This window comes from Vigna unguiculata, chromosome 9, assembly GCF_037176805.1.
Source record: "Vigna unguiculata cultivar grain cowpea cultivar isolate G323 ecotype 2 chromosome 9, ASM3717680v1, whole genome shotgun sequence".
NCBI lineage: Eukaryota > Viridiplantae > Streptophyta > Magnoliopsida > Fabales > Fabaceae > Vigna > Vigna unguiculata.
In genome coordinates this window covers 28,940,865-28,964,601 of record NC_140800.1, presented here as the reverse complement: position 1 = coordinate 28,964,601, position 23,737 = coordinate 28,940,865, and positions in this window count along the sequence as shown.

Sequence of the window (23,737 nt, the reverse complement as noted above, 5' to 3'; positions counted from 1 at the left end):
CCAATATGTGTTCGTCAATGTTGTTTCGTGTCACTGCTCCTTCGCGTCTACGTTTGTGGTCCTCAGCGTCAGTGGTCGTCGACACATCGGTACTACTCCGTGTCACTACTCTTCCACGTCGTTGTTACCCCTTAGACATGTCAAAACGGGTTAGAACCCATGAGCTAACCCAACTCACCACAGGTTCGAGCTAGGCCGGATTGGAAAATTAAAAATTTTACTGGTTATGAGGTAAAACGAGTTTAGCTCACTTAACCCACGGTTCAGGTGGTTCGAGTCGGGTTAAAGTGAGCTGACCCACAACCCCTTTAATTTAAAAAAACCTTAACTTTTAATCAAATTAAAATCCCTCTTTCTAAACTCAATTAAAAACCCATAACCCACTCCCAATGGTTCTAATTTTTTGTTTTGTAATTGGAATTAAAATGTGAAGTTTGTTGAAGAGTTCTTAAGTAGTTTTGAATTCTTACATGCTTAGTTTCATTTGTTCTAGTGAAGTTAGTTGCCATGCCCAAGTTATTGTTAATGATGTTTTGTGTTAATGGTGGGGTCCATTTACATAAGAGTTAGTTCTAATTTTATTGAAGTTGCAATCCCTTATCTATAAGTTAAAAACAAACATGTACATTTTTATTTTCATCTTAGTTCTTAGAGATGTGGGCAGTTGCTTCCTTAGCTCTTTCCATATCCTGGTAGTAGATATGACTTATATTTTTTTTTACAAATTAATGTGCAACATGGAATCTAAAACTATTCATCAGAGTGTTAATGTGAATTTTAATGTTGATGCTAATATAAATAATGAAAAAGCTAATGAGCCAAAGCCATCTTCTGTTAATAATGAAGACAATGAGATTCAAAAAGAGAATAAGAAAGCTAATGCTTCTACCTCTGAAGTCTAGAAATATTTAACTAAAGTTGGAGTGAAAGATGGTAAAGAGAAGGCCAAATGTAATGCATGTGGGCAAGAATATGTAATTGGTGGCACTAAAATAGGTACTTCAACATTGTTGTGTCATTTGAAAAAGGGCAATGTTACCCCAAAATATGTAGGGGGATGATAATTGATAATATGGGAAATCTAAGGGGTAGGGAACTTGATCACAAACATGTTAGAGAGATTATGACAATGGCAATTGTCAAACATGGTTTTCCATTTAAGTTGTTAGTACAAATGGACTAGAGAATTCCTTTCATATTTGAATCCTAATGTGAAGCATGTGAGTAGGAATACAACTGTTTATGATTTGTGGAAATTCCATCTTGAGATGAAGGACAAATTGAAACATGAAATGCATTAATGTCATAATCGAATTTGTTTGACTTCAGATTGTTGGACGGCTTGTACTCAAGAGGGATATATTTGTTTAACAACCCATTTGGTTGATAACATCTGGAAATTGAATAGTAAAATTCTCGCCTTCTATAAAATGGAACCTTCACATACGGGTCTTGATTTAGCAAATAAAGTGTTTGACTAATTGGGGAATTGATAGGAAAATATTTTCCATAACTTTAGACAATGTTACTGTCAATGATCGTATGCAACAAATTTTGGGTGAACAATTAAGCTTACAAAATAACTTATTGTGTGAGGGTGAATTTTTTTCATGTGAGGTGTTATGCTTATATCTTGAATCTGATAGTTCAAGAAGGTTTAAAAGATGTTGAAATTACTTTGTGAAAAATTAGAGAAAGCATTAAATATGTGAAGGGGTCAGAGGCAAGATTAATAAAATTTATTAAATGTGTTGTTCAAGTGAGGGGTATTGATACTAAAGTGCGCTTAAGGTTAAATGTACCTACTAGATGGAATTCTACTTTTTTGGTGCTTGAAAATGGTTTTAAGTATCGTCGACCTTTTGGAAGTTCCATTATACGTGATAGAAACTTTAAACATTGCCCAACAATTGAAGAGTGGAAAAGAGCCAAAAAGATGTGTGAATTTTTAAGACCATTTTATAAGATAACCAATTTTATTTTAGGGACATCTTATCCAACCTCTAATGAATATTTTATACAAGTATGGAAAATTGAGTGGTTGTTAAGGGATACTCTAAGAAATGATGACACCTTAATGAAAGACATGGCAAAAAGGATGATGAATAAATTTGACAAGTATTGGAGTGAATATAGTACCATTCTTTCAATTGCCATGATTCTTGACCCACAGATGAAACTTGAAGCACTTAGATTCTATTATTCAAAGCTTGATCCTTCCACTTGTGATAAAAAGCTTAATCATATAAAAGGAATGTACAAACTTTTTGAAGAATATGTGTGTGTGAGGTCAAATTCACCCAATGCATCAAGTTCTCAACTCACTTGTTCACCAGAAGAACGTTTGAACATGGAAGAAGACCTAAGAGATTGGTCCATATAATGTAAGTTAGTCATTATTCCTAACTAATTTTGTTATTTATTATTATCTTATCTTTATTTTAACCAATTTTTATGTTTGCATTATATTGTTATAGGAAATATCAATTATGTAAGCCAAAATGTGAATATAACTAACAAGTCTGAATTGGATCTATATCTAATTGAAACACAACTTAAGCCAAAGTATTTTTCAAAGTTAGATGCTCTGAGCTATTGGAAGGATTGACAAGAACACTATCCAAATCTATGTAGACTAGTATGTGAGGTGTTAAGTATTCTAATAACAACTGTTGCTAGTGATTCTACATTTACCATTGGTGGTAAAGTTCGTAGCAAGTATCAATATAATCTTCTTCCTGACAATGTTTAAGCTCTAACTTTAACTCAAAATTGGTTAGATGGTTTTGAAAATATTGGTAATTTAATTTATATTACTTTTCAATCTTTTCTTTACATCATATTTCTTATTCTATATTATATCATTTGTTAATAATTTGTTCTTAATTTTAAAGATGAAGATAATGAAGATGCTAAAAAAGAAGAGGAAATTGTTCTAGATTTTTCAATCCATGACTCCAATGTACCTCTTATATAGTAGTTTCTATACTCTTTTTTTCCACAAAAATAAGTTTAAATTAAAATATGCACTACAATATTTTACTCCATTTAGATTTTCTTTATTATTCTAATTATTGTGCCTACCCTTAGCCCACCTTGGATTAAGCTCCTTTGAAGGTTACCTTGGGATTCTTATTATACTTAAAGTAACTGTGATGGGCTCATACTAGGTATATTTAACGTAAAATATTTGTGCTCTCTCATCCTCTCCACTCTATTGCAATCTTTTGTGTTCTCACAAAAGCTGCAACAAATGGGTTACAACTGAAAGGTGGAGATTATATTGAATCATTGTTTGGAGTTAAGGTAATGGCTTTTGATAAAAATGGAACAATAATAAGAGGATAGTGACACAATTTTCTCTTGTAGAAGACATTAGAATTGAAACTTTATTGTACTGGTAACTTATTAATCAAACAAAAGAATATTTATACACTCTGTTTAGAGTGTTCATAGTTTTTTTATGACTAATTTGATTTTTTTAATCAAACCTTTACCGGGTTTCAAGTATCGAGAGTAAATCAAGTCACCCTATGGCAAATGCACTAGTCGAGTATGGAATGCCTAATTTTGTCAGGCCAATCCCTGAAAATGTGGAGAATTTTGAAAATTTTGTTGGTGAAGGAGTTTTTGGTAAAATTAATGGGAATTATATTTATATTGGCAATAGAAGAATTGGTGCTAGGGCTGACTCCAAAATAGGTGATTACTACCATGTCCTTAGTTTTAGAAGTAGTTCTTGTAGTCTTTTTAAAATTTGTGATGCAAAGGTCTAGTTTTAAAATCAGTTTGATGTCACCATTTGTATGCTCAATACTACTTAAATCAGTTTTAAAATTGGTGATGCAAAGGTTTCAGGGGTGAGATTTTATTTTTAATTACCTTTGTTTGTTTTGAATATAGAGTTGGATCCTCGCTATCATCTAACTTGTTGTAAGTGGTAGTAAGATACTGAGATGAATATTTTATTTTATTTTTTAAGCATGGTGAGACCAACTTTGATAATTACATATAATAGATATTCAATGTTGTAATTGATGGTGGCATAAAATGTTTTTAGGATGTTATATTCAGATTCTTTGTTCTTCTTATCATCATTATGCATGTGTTTTTTATGCCTTAAGCTAAAACCTCTATTAGGGAGTGAATACTTTTAAGCCTTATCTTGCATAGCAAGTGGCGGCACACATCTACTCATCTTCAAGGTTGCCATGGCTTCTAGCCTAGCCTTGTAGTGGCGTGCTTCTCACATTTTTACCATTTCTTTCCTATCCATTTTATGTTTTCTTCTTCCTTTAATTGTTCTTTGTTTTCTATGGTTTAGTGCTTTCCATTTCCTTTTTGTTTTGAATCAATCCATTATCTTCTTCTTTTGAGCTTGGTGAAAGGAACCTTCACATCTAGATAGCTTGCTATCTTAATGTCCAGTGGGGATTTCACTTAGCTTTCTTAATCGAATCACACCATATTCAATCATCTTAAAAAAGAACAAGATAATCCTTCATCAATCAGGTAGGAACTTAATTTCATTGTTTGATTGGGATTGATGTTTTCAATCTTAAAGTATCTCTCTTGATTTAAGAAAAAATAGTAATTTAAAATTATATCAGTTTGTTGTAATAATGAGGAAAAGGAGAGTTGTTTTATTCAATGTTCTTGCTGTTTGGTTTTCTTTTAAGAGAACATCAATCTTGAATTTGATTTATGAGCTGTTCTATGTTCAGGAAGATGTTTTTCAGTTAGTGGGTGTTCCCTTGGCTAGAAACATCTTAGTTGGTTACAACATTACTATTATGTCATTTGGCCAGGTACATTTGGTTGCTTGTTTGTAAACTTTCCTAGTGACAAAACGAGTGTCACTTTTTGATGGAATATTGAGGATTATTTTTCATTTATCATCAGTGTTGTGCTTCTTTACTAGTCTAAGAGTAGTAGAAAGATTTACACAATGTGAGGTCCTCTAAGAAATATATATAAAATTTATCACTAATGTAAATTTGTATATATGATTAAAAAATAAGATATATAATTATGTCACGCATAGGTGTGGTAATCAAATATTAATGGACATCACAATTAAACAAGGTTTATCTATTCATTAACTTTTGTTTAAAGTATTTTTATGGCAAATGAAATCATACAGGTAGTCACCATGATAGAAAGTGTTGAACATTATGGAAATTAAACCGAAACCATATATATATATATATATATATATATATATATATTAAAGTTTGAATGATTGAATTTAGATTACTCAATCCTATCCAATAGAACCTTGAGGTAGGCATATGCTTCCGTCATTTTGGTACAAGTTTTCATGAATTTATTGTTTCTCGTTTCTCCTCTACATGCTTGTTACCTTTGTCAAAATTATTGCAGATGAAGGATGATTCAAGAAATGCTCCTTATATTGAGAATCTGATTGAGGAATACGTCACTAATTATGATTATGTGGCACAAATTTTGATTAAGGTAGGGAATCATGAAAGGCTACATTGTTGAAATGTATATGTAATTTATGAGAAGCTAAAAGCTTTGGTTTTGTTAGTTGATACTTTTCGATTAACTATTGTATACATTTGCCCATTAATGACAGCGACCTTTATTGGTTGTATGCTGCAGGACCTTTCAAGAGGTAAAAGGGAGTTGTTTGGTCTAAAAAAAATGACTCTGGCAAACCTTGTAGGAACACTGATTTTCTCTAGTCTCATTGTCAGCACCAAAGCATGACAACACTATGCGTTCTTGCATAAGGCTATGTACGGTTATAGTGTTAAAAAATAGAATTGTTTATGCCAACCTTAGGTGGTTGGTTCATAGTGAACCATATAAGTCTTTTGTTATAAATTTTGAATTTGAAAAAGCTTGATGTACTTAAATCTATATTTATTCCTAAATGTGTCCAATCTATGCACAAAATCAGGTAACATACTTTTGAAGTGTTCATAATACTTTAGTTGAAGGAAGAAAATCATTTTCAACTCACAACCTTTAGTTTATTTTTCTATATTTATTTGTAGTGTTAGATAGGTACATTGTTACTTCTACTTTGTTTAAAAGAAAATGTAACAAGATCTTATTTTCATTGTTCTGATTGTGAGTGTCAAAATATACAATTTAATATCATTTTTATATACATAAATAAATATCCACAAAGCATACATAAGAGCTGATGAGAAAATTAATTAAATTGTAATTAAAAGACCTTATATAAAAAAAGGAACACTATCAAAATCAATTGTCTTTATGTGTATAATTATGTGTCTTTATCAGTGTGAAATTTTGTAAAAGTAACATCTCATTGAATCTTTGAGGAAACCATTGGCTGAAATTAGAAAAACATTAAAAAACTTAGGTAAGAAAGGAAGACATTTAAAAATAAATTGTCATAATGTGTACAAATATATGTCTTTCACCCAATAGGTATAAACATTGTCATTAAAACAATAAACAATTGCACAAGAAATTGTCTTATGCTATTATTTTTGATTAGTTGCATGACGAACTCAAGTAACAAAGTAAGTGTCTTTTTATGGATAAACATTTGTCTTTTTTTTAAAGATTTTGTACACATAATATAGGTGTCTTTTTATGTACAAACATCTGTCCTTTTTTTTTATAAGATTTTGTACACATGGTCGTTCTCATTCAATTGAGTATTTCCACTAGCACTAATTTTGGTTACTCCCAATATACTATTCAGTTTTATCAGTTGCTTGACCAACTCAATGTCCACTGATACCACAAAAGCACATTTGAAAGGCTGCCTCCATACCATAGTAAGTGTCTTTCTATGTACAAACATAGGTCTTTTTCTTTGTAATATTTTGTACACATGGTTGTGCTCATTCAAATGAGTATTTCCAAAAACACTAATTAGTTACTCCCAATATGCTATTAATTTTTGTTAGTTGTTTAACCTACTGAACGTCCACTAATACCGCAAAAGCAAATTTGAAAGGCTACCTCTATACCACACCATATTATCAGTAACAAACGTAAGTGTCCTTATATGTATAAACATCTGCTTTTTTTTAGTAAGATTTTGTAACATGGTCGTACTTATTCAATTAATTATTTCCAATCACACTAATTGGTTACTCTCAATTTGTTATTAATTTTTATTTGTTGTTTCGCCAACTCATCCGTTCAATGCCATCACAAAAGCACATTGTAAAGACTTACTCAATACCATAGTACTAGTGAAAGACATAAGTATTTTTTGTGAACAATTATCTTTTTTTTCGTAAAATTTTGTTCGTGTGATCGTGCTTATTCATAATTCTCATAGCAATAAATAGTCAACCCTAAGCATGCAATGAAACAAAAGCAAATGATTTTAAATAATGTTATATATTGAAAATGGTTATTAAAAATTAAAAATCAAAATATAAAATCATACTAGTGGTTGACTATTCAAACATATATAATAAAATTCAAATAAAAATTTTCTCTTAAATCAAGTAGAAGTAACATTGTACCCAAGCTAACACTAATAAACACAAAAAAACACTTAATTGAATAAGAACGACCATATATACAAAATTTTATATAGGAAAAGACATATAATTGTACACAGAAAAAAAAATACTTAATTGAATAAGAACAAAACACTTAATTGAATAAGAACGACCATATGTAAAAAATTGTATTTCAAAAAAGACATATAATTGTACACAAAAAAACACTTAATTGAATAAGAACTATTAACACTTAATTGAATAAGAACTACAATGTGTACAAAATTTTATTTAGAAAAAGACATATAGTTGCACACAAAAAAACACTTACATTTTTCACTAGTATGTGGTGTTGACTAAAGCTTTAAAATGTGCTTTTATGGTGACAATGAACGGTTGAGTTGGTGAAACAACTCATGAAAATTAATAGTGTATTGAGAGTAACCAATCAATGTTATTAGGCTTATTTCATTAAATAAGCACAACCATATGTACAAAATGTCACCAAGAAAAAAATAGTTACGTGTACACAGACAAACAATTATGTTTGTCACCGCTACCATTTACTATTTGGAGCCTACTTAATTTTGGTAGTTTCCACACACGTAATTCTCACACACAAAATGGTCTAATAGTAACAAACTTAAATGTCTTTATCTGTACAACAATTATACTTAGATCTGTACAAGTATACTTAGATGTCTTTCTCTGTACAAGTATATGTCTTTTTATGTGTATGATTTTGCACACCTGTTAAATTATGAAAAAAAATTATAAAAGTCTAAAAAAATATATACTAGTATAGAAATAAAAATGAACAAAATCAATTGAACAATTTCAAAGTGCTGAAAAGTTAAAAGATACAAAAAAATAGAAAATATTAAAAGTCATTCTGAAATCGTAATACAATTTTACATTTAAATCTAATCCTAATTTGTTTACTTCCACCACTTAATCGTGAGATGGTGCACCACTTTACATATCTGCATATTCAATGAATAAAGAATATAAATAATTGAAATTCAAATAAATTAAGACTAATTTATGTTAATATGTATAAATTTAAACTATAAAAATATGCAAATGTACGATTAAAATTATGTGTAAGGACTAAAAAGATAAAATTGGTACAATTATAAAAATCAAATAAATAATTCAATATAATAAGAAAGCAAATGGATTACTATAATCATTCTGCAATTTTATTCGATGATTGGTGTTGGTTAGTAAATGGAGTCCAACCAATCAATCTATACCCATTGACTTTTCAAAAGCAAAATCTTTTGCCTCGTAGTATCTTTGGATGATAATCATAAATAATTAAATTTTTTAGTATTTTAATATTTATCATATCATCAAGATTAAATATATTTTTACATCTTTCAGGAAAAAGTAAAAACATACTTTGGAACCATTTACTACTTAAGAAATGGATTTAGTAATATGTTTTCCAATCAGCACTTAAGATTTGTTATCATAGTATTAAATATTTTCTTACATATATCATGATATCAATTAAAAGATTTTAGAAGGAAAAGGCTTACTTCCTCCCACTATGCCTCAGCCTGACGTAGATAAATGGTCAAAACAATTCAACCAGGCCTTATGTAGCTCTCTATATCAGTAAGACCTTCAAGAGACATTTACTCTTACTTTATGAAAAAGTGTCTTGTGCCTACTTAGTAAGGTCTTCAAGAGACGTTTACTCTTATTGGGGTATTGTTCTACGTCTTTGGCAGGGTCTCTTTCGGCATATAATCGCATTGAAGATGATTTGCGTGGCTCTGAAGGGTACTGGTGATAGCATAAACAGAAACAAATAGATAAGCTACTGAGGTTATTGGTGATACGCTAAGCAAAGAGCCATGATTTATGTGTGACTCACACTTTGTCTAGTATCATAAGGATTTGGTGTGGTGGGTCTAAGCGGATTCCCATCTCCTTCGCGACAATGAAAAAATGGTTGTCGGAGCCATTGAACTTGACCACAATAGCTTCCTTGTTAAGGCACAAGCAACAGTCGTGGACGAGGTTGACGACGGTGAGGCAGTTCTCACGCCGGTGAGGGCGCGCTCACCGGACACCAAATTGCAGTGCAGCCCCATAAACACATAACCGCCACATCACACGTATAAAACAGAGAAAAATCGAAAATGAAAAATACCCTAAAATCCAATACTTGCAAAATTGAACAACAACATTCAGTCAATCATAACTTTAACAAATAGAAAATTAAAATATGCTTACCAACAAAGAAAGCAACTCAAACCAAACCACACACCAAGCAACGAACTTTTGACTACTATTCGGAAGGAAAAAAATAGAGGTTCGAAACGACTTCGCTAAGGCACCAGAACCAGACGACACATTGGGATGGTTGTCAAGGGCTAGGGTTTTTTTAGAGCATCAAATGAAGGACTTTCGGGGAATGCTTAGACGCTTTTGTATGTGAAAGTTCTGCAACCACAACAAATATTTTAATGGTTTATGTGGTTCACGAGTTACCGAAGAAGAAACAGGAAAAAGAATGCAAACACCAAAAGGAATATCAACAAACATTTCCTCTTTCAAAGAATAACTCACCAGGACAATCGGTAAAGGTTGTGCCACCTATCGAAGGCTTCAATGACGACGAAGGTCTGAGCGATGACGATGAAGGTTTGAGTGACGAGGAAGGAAGAACCAAAACCCTTTTTTCATGCAGACCGCTTCATTCCAAAATTTCTTTCGACAATTTCTTTTTAAGTAGTGTACTCCATCACCCAATCTCACAAATGCACACGCGCTCTCACATTTCACTCAATTGCCATATCACACGACTCAAAAGTTAATTAAAATTTAAAATTAAAATGCCATTGCGGATAACACGTTGGTAGGTTAAAAAAGGGGAAGATTTATCGGGTTAAAGTATCATTACTCAATAAAAAAACAATAAAAGTTATTTATCATTTTATATCAATCATAATATCATTTTATATTAATCATAATCACAAAAATCTCACATTATTCAATATAATATGTTGAGATAAGTGAGTAAGATAACTACTGGGTCATTCAATTAATAAAAAATTCAAATAGTAATAATTCATTTGAAAAATTTAAAAACTTTAAATACTTAATATATATATATATATATATATATATATATAATAAAATTTCATTAAAAGTACTCAAATTTATGAGATACTCAAAATTTAATTAATCCTATATATTATACAAAATTATATTATGGCAAAAAAAAATATAAAAAAAATATTATAAAATGTTTCTTTCATTTCTTCCTCTCCAAATAAAAATGCTTTATAGTTCAAAATATAAGAAAAGCTACAGTGTTACCTAATGGGCAAAAGCATTATGGTGAAATTTTTTTAAATAATTATTGAAATGAGTAAATTTGAAAAAAAAAATATATGGTAAGTTGTGTGACCTTGACACGATTTCATTAAGAAGAAGTTGTGTCAAGATAATACGACTTTAGTGCATAACATTTTTAAGTTGAAGTTATGTTAAAGTGACACGACTTTAATTCAGCACATTTTAAACTAAAGTCGTGTCAATGTGACACGACTTTAGTTCAATTTTGGTAGAAGTTGTGTCAACGTGGCATAACTTAAGTTTAAAATGCTTTGAACTAAAGTTGTGTGATTTTGACACAACTTCAACTATAAAAATACTTTGAATTAAAGTTGTGCTACTTTGACATGACTTCTTCACAATAAAATTGTACCATCTGAGCACGACTTATCCATTTTCGTAATTTTTTTTAATTTACCCATTTTGATAATTTTAAAAAAATAGTATATTACAAATGTTTTTAACTTAATAGTGTAAAAAAAAGACTTATAAAACTTTACCTTGTTTATATAAGGGATTTCAACAATTCCTAGAAATTGAAATACCTTGTAATTTAATTACTTGCAATTGAATTCTTTTCATTTCTTTAATAATTAGTTTGGATGAAGTAATTGAAATATCTTAAATTTCAATTTTCTTATTTGGATAAAACAATTTAATTTCTATTTTAAAGTAAACTCAATTCTACATTTGAGTCTAACTTAACTTAGTTTGACCTTCAATTCGAGACTGCTCATCTAGATTTTTGCTTAAAGTCAACTTGAGCCGATTCAACCTCAACTCTCTCAACCTGGGCCGATTCAAACTAATTCGACCTCAACCAATTTGAACTAATTCGTATTGATTTGATCTGAGTTGATTCGACTCAACCTTTTGTTTAGGTTGACTCAATTCAACCATCGACTCGACTCAACCTACAGCTTGGGCCAACACCACTTGACCTAGGGCCCGAGCCGACTTGGCTAGACTTGGGACTTGGGCCTGACTCGCTCGACCTAGGGCCAAGACCAGCTCGGCTTGACCTTGGGCTGAGACCAACTCGGCTCAAACTTTAATCCGGGCAAACTCAACTTAACATTCAACCTAGGCACACTCGGCTCGACCTTTAATCTAGATCAATTCGGCTCAACCTTCAGTTCGGACTGACCCAACTTGATCTTTGGCCTAGACCGACTCGTTTGGACCTTCAACTCAAACCCACTTATCTCGACATTCTACCTAACCTGACAAAAATTGAATGTCAATATACGTCAACTTTTTGGATTTGTAAATTATTTTTGTTCTAACCAATGAAAAGTTTCACAAGTTGAAAATTTTCAATTTCCTTTTTTTTTTTGAAAAAATTTTAAATTCTACTACTTTATTTTTTTTATTTAAAATATATTCTTAAAATTTTTGAATATCAATTACCTCATTCAAATATATTATTTTCTTTTAAACAATTTTAAAATTTCCAAATAAATAAATTATTCGCTCATAAAAGACAATGACATTATTGCGTGAAATTTCTCTGTACTTCTTATATCAAAGTGATCGTGTTTTGAAAAAAAGCCAAAGAGAAAATTTTCCACAGTAGAAAACATTAAGCAAGGTAAAGAGAGACAAAGGTGGTCAAAGGATATATAGACATATTGGCGTTATTCAATGCTTTAGCAGACAAGACATGTAAAATAATTAGACATGATGTTTTCTTTTTCTGTAATTTGCGTATATATTTATATAGAAAAATATTTATATATAATTATTATTTATAGGATAATAATATTTTGATCTATTTTTTATTTATTTATTTTTAATTTATTATTTTAATTATTTTTCAATTATTTATTTTAATTTTTTTAATAATGTAATGTATTAATTTAAAAATGATTTGAATAATAAATTACAAATAAATAAATAAAATTAACAAAATATTATTATCCTTACTTATATAAATATAAAGTACACTTGTATAATAAGAGTTCACAGGAGTTTTAATCGGTGTCTCCACGTGAGAGTCCCAATAGAAAGAGTTTTGATTATCAAATTTGCAGACAAGAAAAATAAATAAGTTTGATAATATGTGACTTTCAGATGTGACCATACATGAATCCTACGCATCTTTCATAAAGCAAAATCTAACTCTAGAATAATTCAAATACAGCGTCTATTCAGTCATTTCATCGTTTTGGGGAGCAATGTGTACAATGTAGATTATTCAAGATGCTGAGAAAATTTGGAGCATATGAATAGTAGAGTTTAAATTTTGTCTTGTATTTTATTCTTGTGTTTTTAATATAGGCTGTTTTTTCTGTATTGAAATATATTTAATATATTAAAATTAATTTAGTTTGAAGAAATTGTGTCAACAACATTCAGCAGAACAATATAAATCCTTTAAATGTAAAAAGGGTTATAATAAATATTAAACTAATATACTTAATGAAAATCAACATGATATCTAATATCATATACCATGTATTAATATTTTAAATAAGTATTTAAAATAAATTTATTAATAAAAATATTAATTATTATAAAATATTAAAATTCTGATTTTATAAAATTAAGTTTTTTATTTAAATTTTATTGAACTAAAATATTTGTTTTGAGAAGATTAATTTTATTTAATTGTATATTTTAGAACAAATTTATTTAACTTTTCTCACGAAGCATAATTTTATTCATATTAATATTTTATTATGTAATTTTTTTAAAATTATAATTAATAATCATTGTTACTTGAGTTTTTATTTCAAAATTAAATTAGGATATAAGTTATATATTTTTAGAATGATTTTATTTAAACTTTATGTACAGGATAAACAAAGAACACCTCAATCCAGTCAAAGCATGTAAATTTGAAAGATGGTCCAAGAACAAGTATATTTCAACCAGGTGGCACACATCTCAACCAGTGATAGTAATCTAATGTATTTAATAGTCTTGATAATATAGTAATGGGCTAATTTGAATAGTGTGACGGTTAAGATAAGGTATTCATGAGATTCATCGATATTTATGAAAGAATAAAAATGGTCTTGAAGGAAATTAAGTTAGATCTTGAGTTAGGTAATATAAAAAGAGTTCAATACCAAAGTAAGGGATATCTATCAATACATAGATTTACTATTGATATCTAAGATTGAACCCTTGCTAACTTAAGCGTTGGAAACCCTCTAAGTACCTACCCCTAAATTTATGATGAGATAGTCCAGAATCACTTTAAAAAATTGGAAGAATAAGATCAAATATTGTTGAGACGACTCAGTTCCTTGCGAGAACACTTTACAAAATAAATATCAAATTGTAATCATAAATCTCTACAAATATAAAAAAAAAAATCTAAATGAGCATCCATTTGAGTGATAGAATGAATAATATCGAAATTTTCGAATTTAACAAATAAATAGGAGAATTCTATTAAACTGTTAACTGGAGACAATAATTGTCTGTTTTTTCACCTCACTTTAATAAACACTCGTACTCATAAACCCCTTGGAATTAATCTTATAAAAGTCGTTTTGAAAAATTATTATGATTAGATTTTCTAAGCCCGCCACCAAAACATCAATTTGATTTGACTAATAATAGAAAATGGAAAAGAAGTAATATAAATGTGATATAAATTTTAATAAAATAGAAAAAATGAAAAGGAAAATAATTAATTTATTATAGTAAAACTTTTAAATATAAAAATTAATATAAAACTTTTAAATTCATATATTTTAATATAAAAATTAATTTAATACAATAAAAATTTTAATTTTAATATAAAACTTTTAAATTCATATATTTTGCTTAAAATTTATTAATGGTTAACTAATTAAAAATGCGTGTAATATTTAATAATTATTGTGTATGTTAATTAAAAGAATTAATATTAAAATTTAATTATATCCAAAAACAATTATTAACAATTAAAATTTACAAAAAAATAAACAATAAAAATTTACTTAAAAATAATTATATATCAATGTTTTTTTTTTCAATAAATACACATAAAAACTACTAAAACATTTTAATCATTAACCAATTTTAATAATGAAATTAAATTTTTGTTATCAACTTTTTACCATACTAAACATAAAATATATGTATATATAGAAATTGTACTTCTAAACCATAAACTATAACTTCTAACGTCCCATTTAATAATATAAAACTACTAAATAAAGCGCTAAATATTAATGAAACTAAACATATAGTCATAGACATATATAAAATATTAATATATTTATTCAAAATAAATAACTATAGTAATATAAAATATATACAAAATCACTACAGATGTTCAAGAGTTTTTTTATAAAAAAAAAACACTGCATCTATACAACCCTAAGAAGTCTCATTATTGTCGACCAGAGGAGTATCCTCACTTACACTCTCTTTTGCTCACACCATTAAGTGATCATTGCAAAAGAAACAACCAAACACAAGCAATCAAAAAAAAAAAACACACACACACACAACAAACTAATGTGAAAAAGAAAATATCTACATAAAATTTAGATAATGCCAAACGCCTCCAATCATAATATAAAACACATCTATGTCTATAATCACATAAGTACTTGACAATAAACTCAATTATTTGATACATGCACTTGATATTGGACTCACTGGTGGTGTGCACCTGTGGTGGTTCGGTTCAGGCTGGGAAGGTTGTGGAGGGGGTGTCGAAGCAGTCAATGGAGTATGGCGGAAGGGTGGTAAACCATTCGAGGGCAGGGCCTTTAATGGTGGTAGGAAAGGCCTTGCAGAAAACAACATCATGGGAAGTGTAGAGGGCGACATGGATGATGTAGACCTTGAGGTGTTCGTTTGGGTCGGTCTCACCGGTGTAGCGTTCCAGTGTGAAAGGTTCTCATTGGGCAGGGTGGCGGCGGGGGTAGTAGCCGCATTATTTCCTGGGAGGGTGGGATGGAAGTGTGTATGATGGGTTGAGAGGATGGGAGTTTGTTGAGTAGTGGTGAAGGTGTGTGGGGTAGGATTGTACTCGATTTCCTTTTCAGTGGTTTGGAAAGCTAGGGACCTTGCAGCATCAGATGTTTTCTTAGCCTTTCCCTTTTGAGCGGGATCGATGACAATCTTTCGCCTTAGGCGTGAGTTCTCTTGTCGTAGTGCCTCCATCTCATTAGTACTGTGCTTCTTCAAATCAGCCAGCTCCTGTTGCATCTTGGCTTGACCGTCTAGGATGGCAGCCAAGTCCGGGGTGATGTTAGCGAGTCTTGTAGAACCTGCTTCAGCCTATTTTTTAACTCCTGCTCTGCTGCGGGTAGAAACCATCTTCGAGAGAATGCGGGTTGGTCCGTAAGGTATTATCTCGTGCCCCACGGTGGTCACCAATTGTTCCTGCAGAGAACAAATAAGATATGTCAGACACAAAAGTTACCTTACTCCAGTCCGCAATCTCCTCAGTAAACTTCCTCTCGGCCGATCTAAAGATAATAAGTTTGATTCTTTTTTCTTTTAAAATGTTTAATTTTTTCATTATTATCCAGTGCAGGACTCGCTACTGACACTTAAATTGGATCAAATTTGTTAACATTAACCTGACTTACCAAATAAAATAAACATCTAAATCAAATTAAAAAAAAAATATTATCTTAAAAAGAAAATCTGAAGACATAATATTGTGATATCATTCCATCTTTATAAGAACAAATATGATTATAATTATTTTAATAAGGAATATGTTCACATGTTAATAATGGGTGCAAGATTTCTAAAAGCTCTTGTCATTGATCTTTAAAGAATTAAAGTAATATAACTCATAGTCATGAATTAAACGTTTCTTGGAGGTATTATCTGAATAGTATTGGATTTGTTTGAATATCGTGGTATACCGACAAAAGCCTCAAAATCCTTAACCAGAAAATACTTCACATTCGTCTCATACTTTCACAAGAAAGAGAAACAATTTCACAGTCATCAGCCCCACGAAACTGACATGTTCAAAATATATTCAATGCCCTACCAAAATTTCCTATGCCCATTTCAGTTTGACTTTTCTCCTCAATTTGCCAAATCACACACTTTATAAACTGATGGCTGATTAACATGAGGAAATTTCTGTTCTAGATTATTGGTTTCTAGAATAATTTATAATTTTAGTTAATTTTGATTTGTGATTTTAGTTCTTCTATTTTGGTCTTATCATTTTAGAAAATTATAAAAGATATATATAATTAAGTTTTAAATATATTTTTTAGTTAAATATTCACTATTTTTATATTTTTGAATTGAGTTTTTACTGACTTTTTTAATTAATTTGATGACCTAAAAATTATCTTATTTAAACATATTTTTTTTACTTATTTTAATATTTTAAAATATAGAATTGTTTGGTTAATATCAAATAAGGTTGCGCTAAAATAAAACAAAAAGTATTAATAGCGATGACATTTACAATCCTTATATATATATATATATATATATATATATATATATATATATATATATATATATATATATATATATATATATATTTTGGCGAAACTTGAATAAAAATTGTAGGGATGTTAAATTATATTTGTTATATATAAATTAATTTTCTTAATTAAAAAAATAATTTCTTTACATTATTTTTTGTTCAAAATAAACACTCATGACAATAGGCTCCAAACAATATGACAATAATATCTATTAAAGAGTAATATAAAATTTATTATCAACAATAATATATATAACAAAAAAAAAAGACGTTTCCCGGTCAAAGTCAAGAACTATGTGTTAAGGATCAACTATTAAAATTTCAGCTTGATCCAATAGTTAATGAAGTAGGAACCTTCATTTTACAAAAAGTGTGCAGTGTTGTCAACAACCAAACTACAATGAATGCGATAAAAACTGCTCTCACTACAAAGCTCCGATTTAAAATCCGACCAATCAAAGTCAAGAACTATGTGTTAAAGATCAACCGTTAAAATTTCAGCTCGATCTAATGGTTAACGAAGTAGGAACCTTCTTTTTACGAAAAATGTGCAGTGTAAAAAATAGTAGTGTCACATCAATCAAACATTGGAGAAAAAGAGAGGGAGTAAGGGAGCTCTTTTTTGAAAATGAGACAGAATGAGAATGAGTGGGCTGAGAGAGGTCTTGGGATCCCAAATGGGCTGATCTTGAGCTCTCTAACCAAGTCAGGCCCAAACCATATTAGAACTTAAATAAAAAGAAAAGGGGTCTCACAATATATAAATAAAGTAATAATATATAAATATATTTTTTTAAAATATATAAAAAATAAAATAAAAATAAATTAATATAAATAAAACAATAACACATAAATATTATTTTTTTAAATATATAAAAAATAAAGTAAAAATATATATATATATATATTTTTTGATCATATAATTTTATATTCACCATAAAATTTCATATTTTCTTTTTAATAGAAAAATTAAAAGATAAAAATTTAATTAATAAATATAATTTTTTTTAGTGATTAATAAAACAAATATGTTCATTAAAAACTCAACTAAAAATTCAAATTAATTAAGAAAAAAATATTCTTATTATATTTCCTTTTTTTTCTTATACTCATTAAACCAATATTTTTATAGTACCTTATAGAAATATATAAGGTTTAAGGTTCAAAAATTGGTTGAATATGACTTGGGTGTGTTGCCTCACCAGTTGAAAGGAGATTAAAATTCTCAGATCACCCCTTTTGTTAAGTTGATAAGATGAGACATGAACAATAAATAAAATGATATAGTAATTAACAAAATCTTACAACTTCTCTCATTACCTGACGTGAAAATATTTTTTTAAATTCTAATTTTTTTACTTTATTTCCACGTTGGCCATGTTTTTGAATGAACGTGTGCAAGAGAGAGAAGTTTTCCGTGTTCGTGAGAGAAGTGAAGACTAGTTATTCAGTGTTGTAGAAGTTATAAAGTGGGAAAGCAGTTACATAGTTTCGTTTTCCCCTCAAGCTGAAACTGAACCCCATTTTTTTCGTTCATTCCCCGTTCGTTGTGGTTGTTGGCGACATTGTCGTTGGTGGAGAAGCTATAGGTTTACAAAGTGGTGGAAAGTGTTGGTGGGTAATGGTTCTTCTCAACCTTCGTGGAAAGGACACATTTTTCCACTATTGTAGTTATTGGTATGGATATTGTAGGAGGGACATTACGTTTGGGAGATCAGAAAGTTGTTGGGAGGTAAGTAATATATTCAAAAGTGAGTTTTAGTGTATATTTTTGGTTGTGGGTGTTGGTTATAAATGTGGTGTTGCTTGTTGCCTGCAATTTGATTTTGGCTGGAAGGTGAATATGTTACTGATTTGGTTTTTGTTCAAAAGGAAATGGCTAGCAAATGAAAAAGAAACCCTTCAATAGAAAATATGAAGAAGGATGTGAGTAAAGCAAAACCATCAAGGAGTAGAAAGAAAGCATCTATGACTTATGTGAAAGCTTCTGATAAGAAGGAGGTAAGTTAAATAATGAATTTATGCATTAAATTGTTAGATTTATGATATTGTTTACATTTTTGGTTATTGTAAGTTGAATTCTTTACATTTTGTTAAGTTCGCATTAAGCATAGATGCCAAACCAAATACATTGTCGAAGCAAATGCATTACTAAGCAATACTCATCGTGCAAGACTTGAATTAACACCTTTTTCTTCTTGCTTGCAGATAAAGATGAAGTTGAATATCAACTATGCCTTGATAAGAGAGGTCCTTAGTTGATGGGTTCCCAATGGGGAGTTCATCCAAATTAGGCAGCAGTTGGTGAAGTTTGTTCAGATGTCAGTATATATTTGGGGTAGAGTGTAACATGCGATGATGTTGTTTTTGATAGTGAGTTGTGTGGGGAAGTGAGGTTGTCGTTTCCTTCTAAGGAAATAAAGATCACACACATTATTGAAAGGATGCGGGAGTTGGTAAGTGAAGCAGATCATGTGGAGAGTGTTTACCGACTATATGGATTTTTATGTTTTGTTGTTTTGTATTTCCCTAGGACCTTTAGGACTGTCACAAACCTGCCTTTTAGGTTATTAGATAACCTAGATAACCTGAGGAAGTATTGGTGGGTGAGTTATGTTCACAATTTCCTCATTGCTTCTTTGAATCGTTCATCAATAGTTTACAAAGAGAGGGCAAATGACCACACGATATTTGTGTCGGGTTTAGTTGTTGTGGTTCAGGTATATGTGTTTTTCAATTTCAATAATTTAAATATGTTTTTTGTTTTGTGACGTGTATTAATAATGCAATATTTGTAAAAGGTTTGGGCTTGTCAGAGGCTTTCTTTGGGAGATATAATCGGTAGAGTAATGTTCCCCAAATATTTGTCTTGGTTGTTGCTCAGAATGCGAGGAGAAAAAATTATGAAGTTTTTTGAACGCAATCAAGTGTTATGTTCTATATATTTGTGCATTAAATTGAAATACATTTATGAGTGAGAAGAAGCACCCAAAAAAATTTTATATGCTAAGTATGCAGTGTATAACAGCCAACCCAATGGTATTGATTTGCACATTAGGTAATCCAGAAAATTATGACGTTCGTAGTTCAAAAATTGAAAGTTTGGGTTTAGCATTTAATTATTCAGCATTTAGAATAAGGTGCCATTGCATTAGTGGAATATAGAGAGTGCATTATTGTGTTTGCAGTTGTACAAAATAAAGTATTTGGTTGTATAACATTAGATAGTTGTCAACCCATGTAATATTATTTGCACATATTGTAGTCGTTGTAATTTGACAACAACAACTTTAATAGGCCTTCAATGCATTTAACTACGAACCCATGTGTTTCAAAGTGCAAATCCATGATATGTGATATGAACATTTACTTTATTATTTTGTTTTATGATAAATTTGACTTTGGATTTGGAACCCAATTGTGTATTGTTGCAGGTTGCATTGGATTGAGGGTTAACCTAGGAGGAAATGAATCTTCCTATCATGGTTGATAAGGCACGTCCAGTGGAAAATAAAAAGAAAAGCGAATCGCTAGACAAGTTGAATGCTTATACGAGGTTGCTGTTGGAATTGAAACAAGAATTAGAGTTTATGAAGATAGAATTTTATAGCAGGGTTGTAGTAAAAGGATGTCACATTCAATCTGACAACAATGGCAATTTAGAACCCCCAATTCATAGTGAGCAGATGTTGGTTGGTGCAACAACTACAATTGTTGAAGCTGTTGAAATTGGCGGAGCCTCAACAATTCATAATGAGGACATTGGCGCAACAACTACATCTAAAAGTGTTGAAGGTGATGGAAGTGCTGAAGCAACATATTTTGGCATTGAGGAGACAACTGCTGCTCTAGGGACAACAAGTGGTGAAGCTGCCACCATTGTTGGAGCTGCAACAACTGCTGAAGCCTTAATCATTGCGGCAACTACAATCAGTGTTGGCCTTGCCATTAGTGTTGCACCTACCATTGGTGATGAAAGTGGTCGATTTGTTGAAGCAGACATGAGTGGTGAAGTTCCCACGACTGTTGATCCGACCATAAGCACTGAACCTAAAATCAATGTTGAAGCTGCCCAAATTGGTGAAGAAGAAGAAATTCACAATGAACAGAAGGTCGTTGATGATGCGACTTTAAGTGATGATGTTGCGATAATTGTTGAGACACTAACCTTTGTTTCCCAACAGTTAGGCAATCTAGAAGCTGAAAACACTTTTGGTCCACACGTGTGTGCTTTTGAACATTTTGTATTTGATTAAGACACATGTAACACATAAATTTTGGGGCAGATAACTCATGACAAAGCCCATGCGTCCCATTCTGAAGTGACACATGCTAACTTGAAGGAAGAAATGGTAATGGACATTCAAGTAACTGATGACAATCATGATCTCTTAGCTATTGTTCCATACATGAAACCAAATAGTCCTTTTCCTAAAGTACCTGGTCCTCATGTGGAGAAGTTATTTTTGTACCAAGTTATAAAAAAAAAGCGGCGAGGTGGGAATTAAGTTATTTTCGTTATTGTCGGTGTTATTTTCATAATTTTAATATAAATTTTTTTCTCATTAAAGATGTATATATATTGAGATAAATGACCAGATACTCACGAGTAGTGAAACAAGAAACTTCGCGCCTCGTGAATGGATTGCCAACATGGTAAGGTTGGTGAGTTAAGTTATTTTAACATGAAGTGATTATGTTGACTACTTTGTGCTTGTCTGTGTATGTAGTCTATTTTCTTTGTAGCTAGCCACTTCATAGACAAGGAAAAATGTTTGACGGGGAGCATCAATACAGTTATTTTTAGTCAAACTTACATGGTACGTCTACTGCTTTATTTATAAACTTTTGAAATTCATATGCCGAAGTTAATTATATTTATATTTTATCCAAGATAAGGTCATTCAAGATTGTGCTAAGCGGAAGGTTAACAGGCACATCAACTTCTTTCTATAAAAGATGTCTTCACAACCAAATTTGTGAGTATTCTGAATGCTCTTTGTTGTGGTTATAGACACCTTGTGTGTTTCAATTATTTTACTCTAATTTCCTTAATTTGTTTCAATTGATGGCACCTGTTCTTCATGATAACCATTGGTGGTGTCTCTTCATTAGGAATCAAGAAAATTGTATGTTCTTGACTCTCTAGCACATAAGTGTCCAAGGAGAAAACATATTGATAATCATATTGTAAGTAGTGTGATGTTGTTTAATATGCAGAGATAATTTGTTTATTTATTTCGAAGATAAAGTAATATGACATCTTACTTGGTTTGTTGAAAGGCCCATAATTTGAAGTACTTGTTTTCTATGTTAATTTCTCCCCCACCAAAAGAGAAACTAAGTTTTGAAGTAATCATTGAAGACCTGCCACAACAACCAAACTTGTAAGCTTTTGTCTGTGTAAATTGAAAGTTGAGAGGCATGTCAGACATGATGACTAATGTGATACTTGATTTCATTAAATTTCATTTTCATGTACAGGTTCGATTGTGGTATTATGGTCCTGAAATATCTCGAGCTTTGGGAACCTGTGAAAAAGTACGATGACAAAAGTATGTCTGCTTACACTGGCGTAAGAACATTGTGCATAGTCCAAATTATTTGTTTGTTATAGGGATGTGATAATTAAAGTTCAATGTACTAAGATGTTCATTCATGATGACAAGAAAAATTGAAACAATTTAGACAGAATTACATTTGTGATTGGGTGTTGGATCTAGAAAATATTCACCGGGATAATGTTCTTTACGCAATTCAGTTCAACACTTTTGAATTCCCAACAATAGATTGATGAATTTTGAACATGGTTTTAAATGACAAGTTGTTTTTGATTTTTTTACATAATGACTTAAAGGATAAGCCATGTATATGAATTTTATTGAAGATAGTTATTCTATAATGCATTCATTATTGTTGTGCCAACTTTGACGCTGGAAACAAAATATTAATAGGTTTTGATGGTTGAATTACTATTTCCAATATATGTTCAAACCTACATGCGAATAAGTGCAAAATTATGCTTTAGGTTTTGTAAAGTTGTTATAGTGAAAGGTTTATTGTTTTTGTCAGTGAAAAGGTGGACATGTTAGTGAGTCCCAAACTTTAAAAAAAAATGTCAAATTGAATTAGTGCAAACCAACTTGTTATGGTTTTCACTTTAATATATAATCATAAACACTAACATATTCAGTTCATTGATACAATTACTTCGTTTGTTTAATTTCATACGTAACTACAAAACAATGAATTAAGTACTGCTAACCCAAGTGAGATGTTTTCATCCCATATTTAAGTGCAAAGTAATGACTTAGATTTTGCTAACCCAAGTTAATTGATTTGAACAACACCTTTCCTATGCTTTAGTTTCTTTATAAGTAGCACTTTGAAGACTCCGCTTGGTGCCATGAATAATATTTATAGTTTAGAAATTATGTGACCTTAATGCAAGTAGTCATAATTTTTTCACAAAATACTACATTTGTGTTATATAATGATAATTTGT